General features: G+C 32.7%; 1 pseudogene; it reads right to left on the minus strand.

Moving 5' to 3' along the window:
* Window positions 1-356: 356 nt before the first annotated feature.
* On the minus strand, window positions 357-1,111 carry LOC128589694 (ubiquitin-conjugating enzyme E2 R2-like; annotated as a pseudogene).
* Window positions 1,112-15,533: the final 14,422 nt, after the last annotated feature.

The following is a 15,533-nucleotide window of genomic DNA, read 5'->3' on the forward strand; positions in this document are numbered from 1 at the left end:
AACTTGGTAGGGTTTTTTTTTTCTCCATTCACTTTTGTTACGCAGTATATGCAGCACTTGTCAATGTCTAAGAGGTTCCCAGCTTTAAACACATCAAACGTCTTGAAAGACTATATTTAATTCCTCAAGAATCTAAAAACAGTCCTAACATGTTTCACTGTGAACATTCTGTAGAGGCAAAGTTGAGGCAAGAGTTTTTTTAAAAAAGAATCAATACAGTGATGTAAGGGTAAAGACTGCAAAAATCCAGACATTCTGTGTAGGGTTGTTCTCTCTCCATTTAAGGTCCATATAAAGGAGCCACCTGAGATCCATAAGGGAGTCAGTGGGAGCTGGGTCTGTTTTCTCCACCCTCATCAACAGGTTTTTGCTGAGGGGTCATTGCTAGGTCCACATTTACTCTTTTCCCTCTGGCCTGATATGGCAGGGCAGAACAGGGGCATTGAAAGAACATGTAGCCATGTTGACACATCATTCACAGAATCATAATTATCTTAACAGTCTGCTCTTCCTCATCTTCATCATCAATATCGTTGTCATACAAGTCATATAGCAAGTCTGAGCTGATATCCTTGGAAGGCATGTCAGTTTGGATGCAGTATTCTGCCAGAGTCAGCCATGGAGAGCTTTCTAGCTCCACCTTAGTGGCTGAAAACTGTTTCCTAATGATTTTGGCACATTCTCTGTCTTTCACTTTACTGTCTCTCCATCTCCTGAACATAATAGAAGCATCCACATCATCTGGGGAGAAGGTGTTGGGCTCATCAAGCAGTGAGATGACACTTAATAGAATAGTGCCACATTCTGAGTAGGATTTCCACCTGTCAGTGCGCAGTCCTCCACTCTGTGAGTCATCTATAGGGGAATGAAAAATAGAAATGCAAACATCTCCTTTCTCATAAATGTTGGGGTGCCAAATTTTGGTAAAGAATACAAAGGTAAGTGGTGAACATGGATAGTTAATGAGAAATTTAATAGGCACCTTGATGTAGCTTCCTTCATAGAGGGTGTCAGGGGCTCCGAAGATGACCACCTCCCAATTGTAGAGGTCAGACTCTCTCCAGCAGCTCTGGAGGACCTTGCATGAGCTCATCATCTGCTCCTGGGCCATCATCACAGTGACAGTGCCTGGCCAGGGCTGCAGTCTTCACACACGAGCTGGGCAGGCCAGGCTCTCCCTTGCTGGCCCTTGGCAAGGCCCCACTGGGCATCTGTCTTTACACAGTCTGCAGGACTGACCATGCCTTAGATAGTCAGGGGTCCTCCTCACACACCACCCGGGTTGGACCAGGCCCTTCTCCTCACCCCATTTTTTGACTATTAAGAGAAATGCTTCTTTCAACATGAAAGTGTAAATTTTTGTCTGAACACATTTCATTTTTCTTGCATGTGTACCTGTCATCAAGTAAATATATGTTTAAAGTTTTAAGAAACTGCCAAATATTTTCACAGCATTTACATATTTTTATTCCTATAAGCACTGTATGAGGATTCAAATTTCTCCTTGTCAATATGTGGTTTTCTTCGTCCTTCCATCTTCCCTTCCTTCCTTCCTCTTTCTCTTACTCTATCTCTCTTTCTTTCTTGACTTGTCATTCTAGTTGGTGTCAAGTGGTATTTCATCATGGTTTTCATTTGCATTTCCTGAATAACTAACTATTTGAACATCTTTCATCTGTGTATTGGCTTCAGTAACTTAAGTCCTCTCTCTCAATGAACCAGCATTTTCATTCATTATTATTTTCTATTTTTTAACTCTTTATTAATCATCTGGTCTAGTCTTCATTTTATTTCTTGTACTTTCTCTAGATTTAGTTTTCTCTTCTTTTTCTAAAGTATTTTTTTTTGTATTAAATCATAGCTGTGTACATTAGTATGATCATGGGGCACCATACACTTGGTTCATAGACCGTTTGACACATTTTCATCACACTAGTTAACATAGCTTTCCTGGCATTTTCTTAGTTATTTTGCTAAGACCTTTACAAAACATTAGCTTAGTGGCTTCAGTTCTTTCATTATCTTTTTAAAATTTGTTAATAGAAGGAGATATAGCTATAAATTTCCTCTAAGAAATGATTTAGCTGCATCTTTTTTTCTTTTTTAAATTAAATCATAGCTGTATACATTAATGCAATTATGGGGTACCATGTTCTGGTTTTATATACAATTTGAAATACTTTCATGAAACTGATTAACATAGCCTTCACTGCATTTTCTTCATTATTGTGTTAGCATCTTATAAGTTTTTATGCATTGTGTCTTCCTTTTTATCTACCTTTCTGATTTCCCTTATTTTTCATGGACTTTTTGTTTACTTACAAGTAAGTTGATTCATTTCCTCATATTTGTGAATTTCCCACATTTTGTTCTATTATTGAATTCTGTTTTATTCCACTAAACTTTCTATAATTTCAATACCTTTAAATGAATCCCTTTAAACTTCCAATAATTTTATAAACAGGCCTAGGACTTTCTTAATGGTCTGACATACATTCTGGCCTGGAGTAGTAAGTGCTGTATGCCCTTAAGAAAAATATGTATTCTACTATTGTTGGGTGATATATTCTACATATTCTCATTATGGTTTGTTGGTTTTTGAGATTTACGCTGAAGTATTCCATTCCACATCTATTTTCAGCCTCGTTGTATCTATATTGAAAATGTAGCTTTGGTGTATACAACTATTATTGTTCAATTAACATTTAGTTTTATTTCTTTATTCCAAGAAGGCTTTGCCATCCGTTTACCTTCTTTGTATTTTATAATCAAATATTTTTAATTTCCTTATGTTGTAAGGTAAAAAAAAAATAATTGTATAGACATTGCTTTCTAGAACTTCTTTTAAATTAGTTAAGAGAACAAAAGAGAATAGTTAATTATTTTCTCTTTTACCTGCATATTTACTTTACTGCTTTTCTCTCTCGTGTTTGTGTATATTAGAACAACTATCTGTGGTCACTTGCTTTCAACTTGCGGAATTTATTTTAGTCTTTGTACTGAGGCACACAAGTTAGTAACAAATGCTCATTGTTTTTGTATAGCTAGCGATGTTTTTATTTTACGTTCATTGCTGAGTGTTAGGTTTGCTGGACACAAGATTATTAGTTGACAGTTTTTTGTTGTGGGTTTTTGGGGATTTTTGCTTTTGCTTTTAGAACATTAATTATGTTAACCCACTGTTTTCTGGTTTCATTGTTTCTGATTAGACATTAGTTCTTAATCTTATCGGAGCTCACTTATACTGGATGTGTTGTCTTTCTTTTTTCTGCTTTCAGGATGTTCTGTTTATCTTTAAACATTTTTGTCATTATGATTCTACACGTGAGTCTGTGTTTTTTCTACTTAGAGTTTGTTGAGTTTCTTGAATGTGTAGATTAATTTTTATTTTCCAATTTTGAAAGTTTGGTCATTATTTCTTCAAATATAGTTTCTGCTCATCTCATTTTCTCTCTTTTCTTTCCAGTTCTACGTTATTTCTATGTTGGTGTGCTTAATGGTGTCCCACACTTCTTTGAGGCTTTGTTCATTTTTTTCCCCAATGTTTTTCCTATTCCTCTGTGTTTTCAAATTTGCTGTTGAGCCTTTCTGGTGAATTTTTCATTTCATCTCTTTTACTTTTAAACCTCAGAATTTCCTTTATTTAAAAATAAAAAAAGAATTTTTGACTCTTTGTTTATAATAATCTCTATACGATGAGACCTTGTAATGATACTTGTGTTTACATTTGGTAATTTATTGTTTCCTTTAACTTTTGACATAAGTATAATATCTACTTTAAAATTTTTATCTGCTAGGTATAACATTTGCAACTTTTCAACTCTGATGCTTGCTTTTTTTCCTGTAAAGGTGGCTATACTTTCCAGTTTCTTTGTATGTTTTCGATTTTTATTGAAAATTGGACAATTTAGATACCAGATTACAACAATTATGGGTACTGATCCTCTACAGATCTGGCTTTATTGTGGTCACTGTTTGCTTCTCTATTTGCTTAGTGACATAAGTGAACTATTTCAGTGAAGTCTGATTTCTCACCTCAACATGTGGATCCTAAAGTTTCTCTTCAGAGAGTGGAGTCTTTGGCATGTGAATAACCACCCAAGGATGACAATTGTTTTAGCAGGGCTTACTTTCACTACCTGTTCCCACTTTCCACTGATTATTCTATCGCTTTGTGTAATTTCTGAGGCATAAGTGTTTCACAGTCTGATCCAATTAATGTAAGCTAGAAATACATTTTATGAGAAATGCTCAATCTGTTGAAATGGATGGATTATTTTCTTTGTTTTTGGCTGTGTTTAATGTGCACAAAAATCTAGGTAGAGAAATATTACTGCAGTTTCACTAACAGTGCCGGAAAAATGATAATTAAAGAGATATGCATTTTTATGGATGGCACCCATACTTAGTGGGTAGGGCGCCAGCCACATACATGAAGGCAGTCAGGTTAGAACTCTGCTTGGGCCAGCTAAAACAACAATGACAACTGCAACAAAAAAATATCCAGGCATGTGGCAGGCACCTGTAGTCCCAGATACTTGAGAGGCTGAGGCAAGAGAATTGCTTGAGCTCAAGAGTTTGAGGTTGCTATGAGCTGTGATGCCATGGCACTCTACTCAGGGTGACAACTTGAGAGTCTGTCTCAAAAACAAAAAAGAGATATGCATTTTAAAGACAAGAGAACTTTAAAAAATAGGAAATGGATCTTCAGCAGTGATTGACCAACTTGTAACTCAGTGCAAGAACTAGACTGATTTATGTTAATAGGAATTAAATGATGGACCAAGGCAAAGCAAAATTTTATAAAGTTTTAGGCATGTCATAAAACAAAATAATACCAAAAAGGGGGGTAAAATCAACAGCCTAGAAATAATGTATGAAAGAAGTGAGTATAGGATATTAATCATTAACTAAAAAATCAATCTGCTATGAGAAAAGTGTAATAACATGAATATTGGGGAAAGGGCAAAAAAGAGTTCTATATATGGGTTATTAACTACATCCAAATATAGAAATTTCTGGGAATTCAAATAGCATGAAATCTTTAGAATTTTATAATCAGAGAACTTAAAGATACTGCCTAAACATTCAAAATTGGTATAATTAATTAAATTAGCAAGATTTTTTTTTTTTTAAGTGACTACAAGGACCAGGCACCAAACTAGGGGCTTGAAATAATATCACTGAACAAAATGATTGCAGATTTTTGCCACAATGGAGTGGAAGCCTAAGGCACAAAGAAATGTAATAAATTCTTTTGAGTTAATTATTAACACAAATAAAGGAATAGCCCCCAAATAATGAATATTAATTCAGTGTCCTTTATATACGAATTAGTAAGAATAAAAAATAAAGGACTAATAAAATAATTCTGTGCCCTAATATGCTGACATTGGTGAGAATAAACCTATACAGGATAAAGATGAGAACGAAGACATTTAGAAACTTAGGTAGTAGGTTTAAGAAAGGGCCATTACAAATAACATTGACCTGAAATGTACAAAACAAACTATGTAACCAAAACATCTTTACTCTTGTAATATTATGAAATTAGAAAAAGGTTTATAGTGGGTACTATTAAATTTGCTGTTTCAAGTTACTATTGATCTCATAATAACAGGTAGAGATGTTTCTCAGCTACTTAAGAGTTCACAATTATAACCTCTTGTAAACAAAACAAAGTATAAATGATGTTTTGGTGACTAACATTCTTTCACATGATTCAAGATTTTTATGAAATACATGCTTAGAAGCCTATGCTCAATGGTTAATTTTAGTTAATGTTTAATGAACATCTATATGCCAAACACAGAGAACCAGACTCTACCTTTATTACCTTTTTTAATGCCTATAACGATCATGTTTGCTGGGGAATAGTATTTCTTCAACTTTATCAGTGAGAAATTGTCATTTAATTTCTCAACTATCACATAGAAACTCAATGACAGAGGCATGGTTGACTTAAGAATATTGTCAGTTTAACCTCTACACCATCCTGAGCATCAATACATTTAAATTAATGGAACAGATGGTTCTGTACTTAGTAATAGGAAGAAAAGAGGAACTTTGATGGGTAGAAATGAATGAGCAAACTCTTTACAAAAGGAATTAGGATATGCAAAAATGCCAAAGCATTATTTTCCATCTTAGTAAGTATATGAACATATAGACTCAATGTGGCTTACATCAGTAGCTCTTCATTTATATGATTATAAGATCCTTCAAAAATGATCAACATGAATCTTCCAATGGTTAAGAATTACATTCTTAAAATTTCTTATATGACAATATAGGAAGAAAAAGACAAAAATCTATCTATTTTCTATATTGGTAAATATTTATAATTGATTAATAATCATTGAACAGCCCCAGGACTAAGGTAATCAGTAGATTTCTGAACCCTTGAGCTCTGTTTAGTTTATTAAACCATGTTTCCTCTTAGGGTTTATATTTTAATCAACTGAAACCTTGAGCTCCTAAATAAGTCTTACGCAATTTTAGATTCCTCAGCAGCAGGAAAAATTACATCTACCTCGCCCCATGTTCTAGTGTTAATTGCGGTCTGTTTGGGGGAATTGGGTTAGGGGGATGCCTTATTTAATATCCTGGGTTTAAAGTGAGGGTAGATTTTAAAGTACAGTAGCAAACGTTATCCTATATAGGTGGGAACATTCCAACCCCCTAGCTAGAAAAGAATATATTCTTCTTAGAAAGAGTGATCAGTCAACTTTGTCGCAGGATGCATAGACACTCCATCTGGTGACAGTCCTGGGTTGGAATAGGATGTAATAGCTATCTGGAAAATATTTGCTTTCTGTTAGAATTGTTCTTTGTATATCTGTTGTCTATGTAAATTTCCATTTAAGACCATCTTTCTGGCTTACTGTTTACCATTCTTACATGGAAGTACTGTATAAAGTTGTTGATCCTCCTCATGGTCATACTGTTCTACTTAGAGAACAGAGAGAAAAAGTACACAGTAGAATCTGTGAGAACATGACACTGCCTTTCCAGATCAGCATGTCAGCGTCATTTTATTTCTCTCCTTGGTATCTCTCAGTATAATTATAATATTTAACAGCAAATATGCGTATATATTTTTTTATCCAGTTAAATTTTAGGACATAAAACATAAAAAAAAAAAAAAATTCTGCTCTAGTACATAGCAATAGCTGAAATGGGTACCCAAATGAAGAAGTCTCCTCTTTCTAGGATGGGTCATGGAAGATTTGACTAGAAAGAACATCATTTGCACTTCAGCTGAGCAAATGCTTAACTACAGTATGGCTTCTCATACTGTATATCCAGCTTTGTTAAAACAACAATAATTAAAATCAGCACATCATGGATTGGAATTTGAGGTAAGAATAAAAAACAAACATGTTAAAAAGCTTTTAGCAGATGGGAGCCCATTTTGAATTTATAAGAATGCCCAACTGGTATAAGGGAGCAAAAATGATAAACTCAAGAGACCCAGATGTTGTTTTATAGCCCATCTAGTGAAGAGAAAATAAACCAGCTTAGTTTGTAACTGGGAAAAAAGATAAGTAGTGTAAAGTGGTGATACTATAAAACTCTATCAAATTATTTCCTTATAAAATAGTAGATTGTTTAGTAATTTAAACATATATAAATAGGTTGTTTAGTAACAGAAGATATAGAAGACATAGAAATTAGTTAGTTAAGGCAATTATTAGCCATTCAAATAATCTCACTTTGTGATGTCTTATGAACTAAAAAGGTCAAAAGGTTACACCCAAAACAAATTATGTCCTCAAACCAAAACCAAATATTCCTAGTGCTGCTTAACTGCATTTGTTTCTCATATTGAAATCAACAAAAGAGGCCCACAATCCATAGACTTTTAAATCAATTTGTCCCGATAGAAATGGGGCAAAATGAAATGAGAAAATGAACCAAAATTTAACTTGTCCATCAGCTATAACACCAAACATGTCTTGTTATAATATTCATATTAGTCATGAGATAGGCAGCTTCCATACCTATATGATAGGTTGTAGCAATTATTCAGGCATCAGAGATACTGTTATAATAAAATTAATTGATTGAACAAAGAATCTGGAAATGAATGTTGTCTGTAAATTGAGAACTAATTTCAGCGTTGCACAGTGTTGTAAATTGCAAGGAATTAGATTACTATCTAAGCCTCTCATCCTTCACCTGTCTACTTCCCATTTCTCTTTTCCCCACCAGTAAACTAAACACGAGCCAACAAATAGGCACCCTATGTCTCCTTAACCTTTGATAGGACAGAGATTCTGAGTTATCATCCTATAATGAAAACTGTAGCAGCTCTCTTTCTTATCTTCCTTAATTCTAATAATTCTTCTTTGACCATTAAGAAATAACCATTTATTTCAGCTCAGACATTACATCTTTTAGAAACTATTTTTTGGCCCCCACAGATTGGGCTATATATTCTCATTCTACAATCTTCCTTCACAGAGCTATCACATTATATGTGAATTAAATGTTTATGTCAGTTTTTAGAAGTAGCCTGGAAACCTCATGAGAGTAGGGGACCATGCCTTACCACCTTGGTACCCCAAAGTGTCAGTAAGTGCTATATTAAAAGCCTTTGATAAATACTTGTCATACTAAATGTTTAGGATAATCTTTTGAGAAACAATTAACTCCATATTGAAGTGTTACAAGTACTAACGAGACATTAGGGTTAATATGAATTTGTAGTCATCTGCTGAAAGCATTTTGCTGACAATGGAGACATCTGAGATTCATCTTTAGCATCAACTCTTAAGCTATTGTATTACATTATATAATGTCTGAGTCCTGGGTTTTTTACCCATATACTATTGATATCGATAATACTTAGTTTACTACATTCCTTATAATACAACAATTAAAATACCGTGAACTGACTTATTATAAACTCTTATTAAATAGCTGCTATTGTTAACATTGCCATTGTTAAGAATGGTAGTAAATATTCTACAGTGTAATATGTTTATAAATCTACATATAATATGAACAGAACATTCGAGATGGCTAATGCAATCATTTTAGCATGCTTAATCAACATAATTATAAATATAGTCTCATAACTTTTTTATTCAATGGCTTACCTTCGGAGGTAGTTTTCCTATTTTTTTTTTTTAGAGTAAGTACTGACTTTCTACTCTTACCACCATAAATGGACCAATAAACATTCAGTCTCTTTAATGACTTTACATAGATAGCGAATTTTGAAAAATTTTGAAAGAATCTATATGGTAATTTCAATATTTAAAACAGAATGGTAGACTAGATGTAGTGACTCAAGACTGTAATCCTAGCACTCTGGGAAGCCAAGGCAGAAGGGTTGCTTGAGCCCAGGAGTTCAAAACCAGACTAAGCAGGAGCAAGACACTATCTCTACAAAAATGAGAAAAATTATCCAGCTGTAATGGGGTGCACCTGTAGTTCCAGCTACTTGAGAGACTGAGGCAGAGGATTCCTTCATCCCAGGAGTTTGAGGTTGTAGCAAGCTGTGATGAAGCTCCTGACCTCTATCCCAGGTAGCAGAGAAAGAGATCCTGTCTCATAAACAAACAAACAATAATCGAAGGTAAAGCTGTTAGCATTGTCTCTTCCACAGCCGGAAATAAAATGAAAGCTATACAGACATAAACATGCTCCCATGAGTTCATATTTTTAAGGTAAGCAGGAAGAATTTTACTGCCTAATGAGTGATTGTTCCAGATTTCCATTTATTGTAATAAAAACTTTTTCGGTTAATGCACTTATTGTGTAAGGAATCCATTCGATCTGGTGAATATTCTCTAATTTATAACTCATGAAGATATTTATAAAATGTATTTTCAGTAGTTAGAATTAAAGGATGTTCTTCATTGAAAATGCACACTGCTTTCACATCCCTTTATGATAAACCCATAGCTTAATAAATTTTCTTTTATTAAAGTATTAAAATACTAGCATAGAGAATTTAATAATAAAAAATATCTTTTAAATTATCCAAAGCAAATTGCCTCCTTCCATAAACAATTTGCTTTTTTAGCATGACATTGGTTTTGGTAAGTTTGCTGTAATTCCAAGTGACTCATTTGGCACTATGTGCTCACATTTTAGATATATTATAGAACTGAAGTATCTGTCATTGGTTTCAAACATATTGTAAAATCGCAATTTTGTGCTAAACTGTAAATTTATTTTATTTATATTAATCACAATTGCAGATTCCTGTCTATCTAGCCTTAGAAGATATAAACTCAATGAATTTATATCCTGTTTCATTCACAAATGAATTGTGCTCCTGAATTTTAACATGCTATTCCTAAAACGATTAGCTGTGTATCTGCTTTATGGGATGCTTCTACATAAGCTTGTTGTTCATCAATTTGGTGTCCATACATTTCTTTGAAAGCTATATTATAATTAGAGTTTAGGTTAATACTATTCAGTAACCATAAAACAGACATAAAATAATTATAACTCATTTAGTGAAATTAGAAAAGGAGCAATTATTAGACTCCCATTGTGAAGCTTTGCTGTGAGGGATAGATAATCTATCTGCAAGATGTACTTTAAGAACACCATTTTCAAAGAAATAAACTAGATAGATTACTGCTTTGTTTTTGTGCACTTCAGGCAGGAGGAGAACTGAAAACTTGTATATGTGAGTTTCATGAACTTTCCTGAATATTTATAGGCAAGCTGAAAGATATAGAAAATTCTAGAGATAGTGGGGGGTTAAAAGAGATTTTTTTCTCATTCTAATGTTTGTGAAACTGAAAAATTATATGTCTGAGAGTTTGTAAATATGTTACTCAAATTTATTTGTGTTTACCAACTATATTTCCCTAGATTTCCACCACCACCCCAAAAAATTACATTTTAATGCATTAGAACCCTGTTGGAAAATCTTAATGGTCGTATTTTTTTTTTTTATTTGCTTGAGGATTAAAGGAAGTACATTGGGCTTCCCAATAAAACAGAAATAGAAATAGGGCTTTTCAATCTGCTTTATTATCCAATCATCTACTTCCAACAAGACACATTCATTCATTCAGAGATGAATGAGGAGAAATAATGTACAATTCAGAAATTCATAGACATTAACAGACTTTCTCTTCATTCCCTTTCATAATATCTTGTTTCTTCTAAAAAGTTTTACTGGGATATAAGAACTCCAATGTCCAAGGAAAAAACAAAAAAACTCACTCTTTATGTTTTATAAAAAACAAATCAGACAGGTATAGCACATCTGTACCTTTAATTTCCTTCAACTGTTGCTGGGAGGAATGTCTGGTAGTAAGAATTCATATTTCTAGGCCAGATGAGATGGCACATTCTTTGAAACAAAAGGACCTGGTGACATGTCTACACCAAATTCATGCTGCACTGATGAAAAATAATATTTCTTAGCACTGGTTTTAAGAGAAGCAAAAACTATGTCCACTCTTTCTACTCTTTGTTCCTCACTATTCTTAGTAGTCTGTTGAAATGTTCCTTATGCTATAATGTTGTCAAATCCATGGTATAATCCCAATAAAACAGAAATAGATTTTGACACATTATCATAGTTGGGAGAGCATTGGGAATAAAAGTAATAACAAAACAAAGCAGAAAACACGGTGATGAACTATTTTTAAAAAGTTGAGTTCCTCCTTGATTTTATTTGTAAAATGTATAACTTCTTCTTTTGGTTCTTTCTCAATGAAAGCTAAGATATATCCATAGAATTACCTCTGACAGTTAAGAACAAAAAGAAAGAAGGAAAGAAAAAAGCTTTTCTTTTGAGAGTTACTCTTCTGTCATTCAAGTCATTTACATGTTTCTTTCCTTTTACCTTGCTTGCTTGCTTTCAGACCACCAGGGATCCAACGGTTAGCACAGGGTCACTGGGGCTCTGTCCAGCTCTAGACAGATGTTGCTATAATCAGGGTTTTATGATGACAGAATGAGATTTCCAGAATGCACTGGTGAATTCTGTGACAATTGTTAAACTTGTCATTTAGAGCAAATAAAAGGCAAATCATCGATTACTTTCAACACTCACTACCTTTTCTTTGAGTGCATAAAATGCTCTTATTTTCCCATCCAAAAATAACAGACAGCACTGGCCCACAAATAGTCTACATTATTCATCATGCTGGGAAAGACTCCTGGGCATAATAATTTACATTGAGCCAAAAGGAATTAAGACTTTTAAGATGAGTTCAGTCTTGCAGACAAGTAAGGGAAATTAATTGAATGAAAATGCAAAATTAAAAGGAAATGATGAATTTGGCTAATTTCCTTCCCTTCCAGTGTTCCAGAATATTCCTCTGACCATTCCCCAGGAACACTGCTTGAACTAACAGCTATGAATTATAGGTTTTTTCTTTTTAAGAAAAAGCAATTGATGAACTGTTGTCTCAAAGATTTAGGGGATTCATTCCAGTTTTTAATAATCCCATGTGGCTTTAGAATATTTTAATACTTTCTCTCAACATGTTCCTCACTATATAGCTATGAAATTAGTAGGGCAATTGACATAGAAAGAGAAACAGTGTTCTGATTTTTCTGCACCATAAGAATTTTTAGGGATTAGGTAAGAATTCAATAGCAAGAAGTATTACATTGTTAGCCAATGTTTACAGTTCATTAATTTAATAAAATTGATTAATTCCTTATTAAAAATTATGAACTTGTCTAATTTTTTTGCTTGTAAAAATTGTATTCATTTCTTTATCTACCTATCAGTGTACTTTTAAAATGTCAAGTCAGTTTACTCAAAATTATCAAACCAGTTAAGTGTCTAAAATACAGCATGGACTAAGAAAATAACTTACAAGGGCAACCTCTTTCATGTTAGCCATGCGTTCATTCCCTGCCACACTTCTCTTATACAAATAAAATAAATTATGTCTTAGTATTAATAAAAATTTATTGTCAGGAGGAAAGGAGTTGAAAAGAAGAGACCACATTGATAATCCAAATATATTTATTAATAGCTTAAAATAAATCAATACAAAAACTTTTGATAAGATATCTAAAGTATTCACATTATTTCAAATAAATGTTGGTGACATTAAATAAACAAGCTATATATTTAAAAAATCAGACTGTAATAATGAAAGAAACTTCTATGAAATATCTAAAGAATGACTCATTATTGGTACAGCATTTCTTGAGCTATGGACCCTCAGTGTTACCTTATTCATTATTTGAATGATATTAACAAGGAAAAAATGGCAATTTACTTTTTTTCTGAAATGTGAAGAGTGCTGTATTTGGACAGAGTGATTCTGAAAATTAATGTAAGCTGAACTTTCTAAATTTTCAGGTAATTTAAATCCTTTTAATTTTGGAGAAAAAATATATATATACTGTATATCTTACGAAAAATTAGGATTCAAAAATTTTTGATATGAGACTATAACTTTTTATACCGTTTTGACTTAACATTCACTATGTCTTTTCTTCAGTATAGTAACAAATTATTTAAAAACATTTAACAAATTTATGTGTAATATTTTATGATTTGTAATGTGTACGATTTATTGGCAATATAGCTAGAATGTAAGCACTTAAATATTCTTTCTAAACATTAATGAAAAGTACATAGAGAAATGAAGTTTTTACATACCATATATTTCCAAAGCACATAGAATAAAAAAATAGCACATTAATATGTTCCCATCATGTTCTGAAATGTTGATATTTGTCTTAGGTAAAATCTGAAAGATTTTAGCATAAAATAATATTAGTTTTCATTGTGCTATGTATATTTTAACTGCAGTCCTAACATGATAAAATAAGCATGACTTTCTCTCTTTTCCTTCTATTTCCAGACCACTTCAGAGCTCTTTGGTGTCCTTCGGCCTCAACCTTGTCTTTTGAAAAGACCTTTTTGTTAATTTATTTATTTGCATAATTTCAGTTATTTTTATTTTCTGTTTTGCTTCAGTAAAATATTTTTAGATTTTTAAGAAATACAATGCAAATTCATGAGAAATCTGAAATGTGAACAGTAAGAATTGGCCTCATGTTTAAGTCCCCAAACTTGGATGTTCTTTCAGATCATTAGCAATAATATTGCTAGATTAAAAATCTAAATCTTTACCATTCTTGAAACCAAAGAACACACCAAATCTTTTGGTATCCTTAACAGTTTTTTTTTTTTTTCCTCCAAAAAAGAGTGCTTACTCTAGGTCACTAAGGTAAAATGTGAGATTGAAGTTAAAACTAACCAAGACAAAACTTTAACCATGAAATACAAATACATTTTCAACTGTGTGCCTTTATAATTAATTACCAGTTAAAAAAACATATTTTTCTATCAAAATAAGCTTTAAATCATAAGATAACTGATTCACCAATATAAAATTTGCCAAGCTAACTTATGTCTAAAATGACAAGCTTATTCTGGTTAGACATAAAGACCTAGATACATTCTGGAAAATGATTTTCATACACTACTATGTAAATAATACAAATGTATGACAAATGCAGTTAAATTTGCACATTTTATGTAACACAATGAATTACTTCTTCAGAAGTCCACTAAAACATTACTTCTTTTAATGTCAGATCCAGAGAAACTTCAAAGAAAGAACAGAGCGAAGTTGAAAGTGAGAGTGAAGGATGGATATAGGAAGAGAGTAAAGAAAGAAGGAAAACTGATTCCTTGTAAGGAGCTGAAAGCTAAATAAGGACAGATATTGTTGTAATTTAATATAATATATGACCATGTGGTCAGGGTAGATGCTTCTGTTACATAAAACTCAGAATCTTTGTAGGGTGATAATTTTGCCAGTATTTAACTAGCATTCCTTCTCCAAGTCAAATTTGTACACTTTGTTTACTTTATCATAGTCTTTCTAGAACCTCTCTTAATTTTTATAACAGTAAATTAGCACAGGCGTCTACAACAGAAGGAGGCTCTTCAAAAAAAAAAAAAAAATGAAGACATCTGTCTTTCTGAAGAGGGATGCAGAGCCTGCAAGAGGAATGAAGCAACAATAAAGATTCCTTTGTGCTGGCAGAGCAGAGCCAGTGGTTGGAACACTTCTGACTCTAGTCTACTCAATAGGAAGTCAAGGTGGCTATTGTTGTACCAGCACTATTATGAGAAAGGTAAAAAAAAAAAAAAATTATTTGGGATATCACACACATGCAAGAAGTATTCAAGATAAATGAAGTATTACGGGAAATATTTCATTATGTAGCTAGAAGATACAACACACTTGGGCATTACTATGAGTTGCATGAAACATTAGAAAATTAAACAAAATCTAGATATTCAGTGTGCTGATCTAATTCTGATAACAGTTACCCTAAAAGCAAGGTGCAATATAATCAAATAAGCATTTATTGGCTATTTCCAAAGACATTTTGTTTAAGTGGTAGAATTCCTTTTTATCAAATGAAATTAAGTTGTAAATACTAGAATTTCAGCTTGAGAAGTAGTCACAGTGGAAACTGCCTTATTAAGAATATCAGGATTAAAGAATTTTAAAGGAAAACAGTATTTTGAAAATTATGTAGTTCAGTCCTGGTGTGGTGGCTCA

The sequence above is a fragment of the Nycticebus coucang genome, chromosome 7 (genome assembly GCF_027406575.1).
Source record: "Nycticebus coucang isolate mNycCou1 chromosome 7, mNycCou1.pri, whole genome shotgun sequence".
Taxonomy (NCBI): domain Eukaryota; kingdom Metazoa; phylum Chordata; class Mammalia; order Primates; family Lorisidae; genus Nycticebus; species Nycticebus coucang.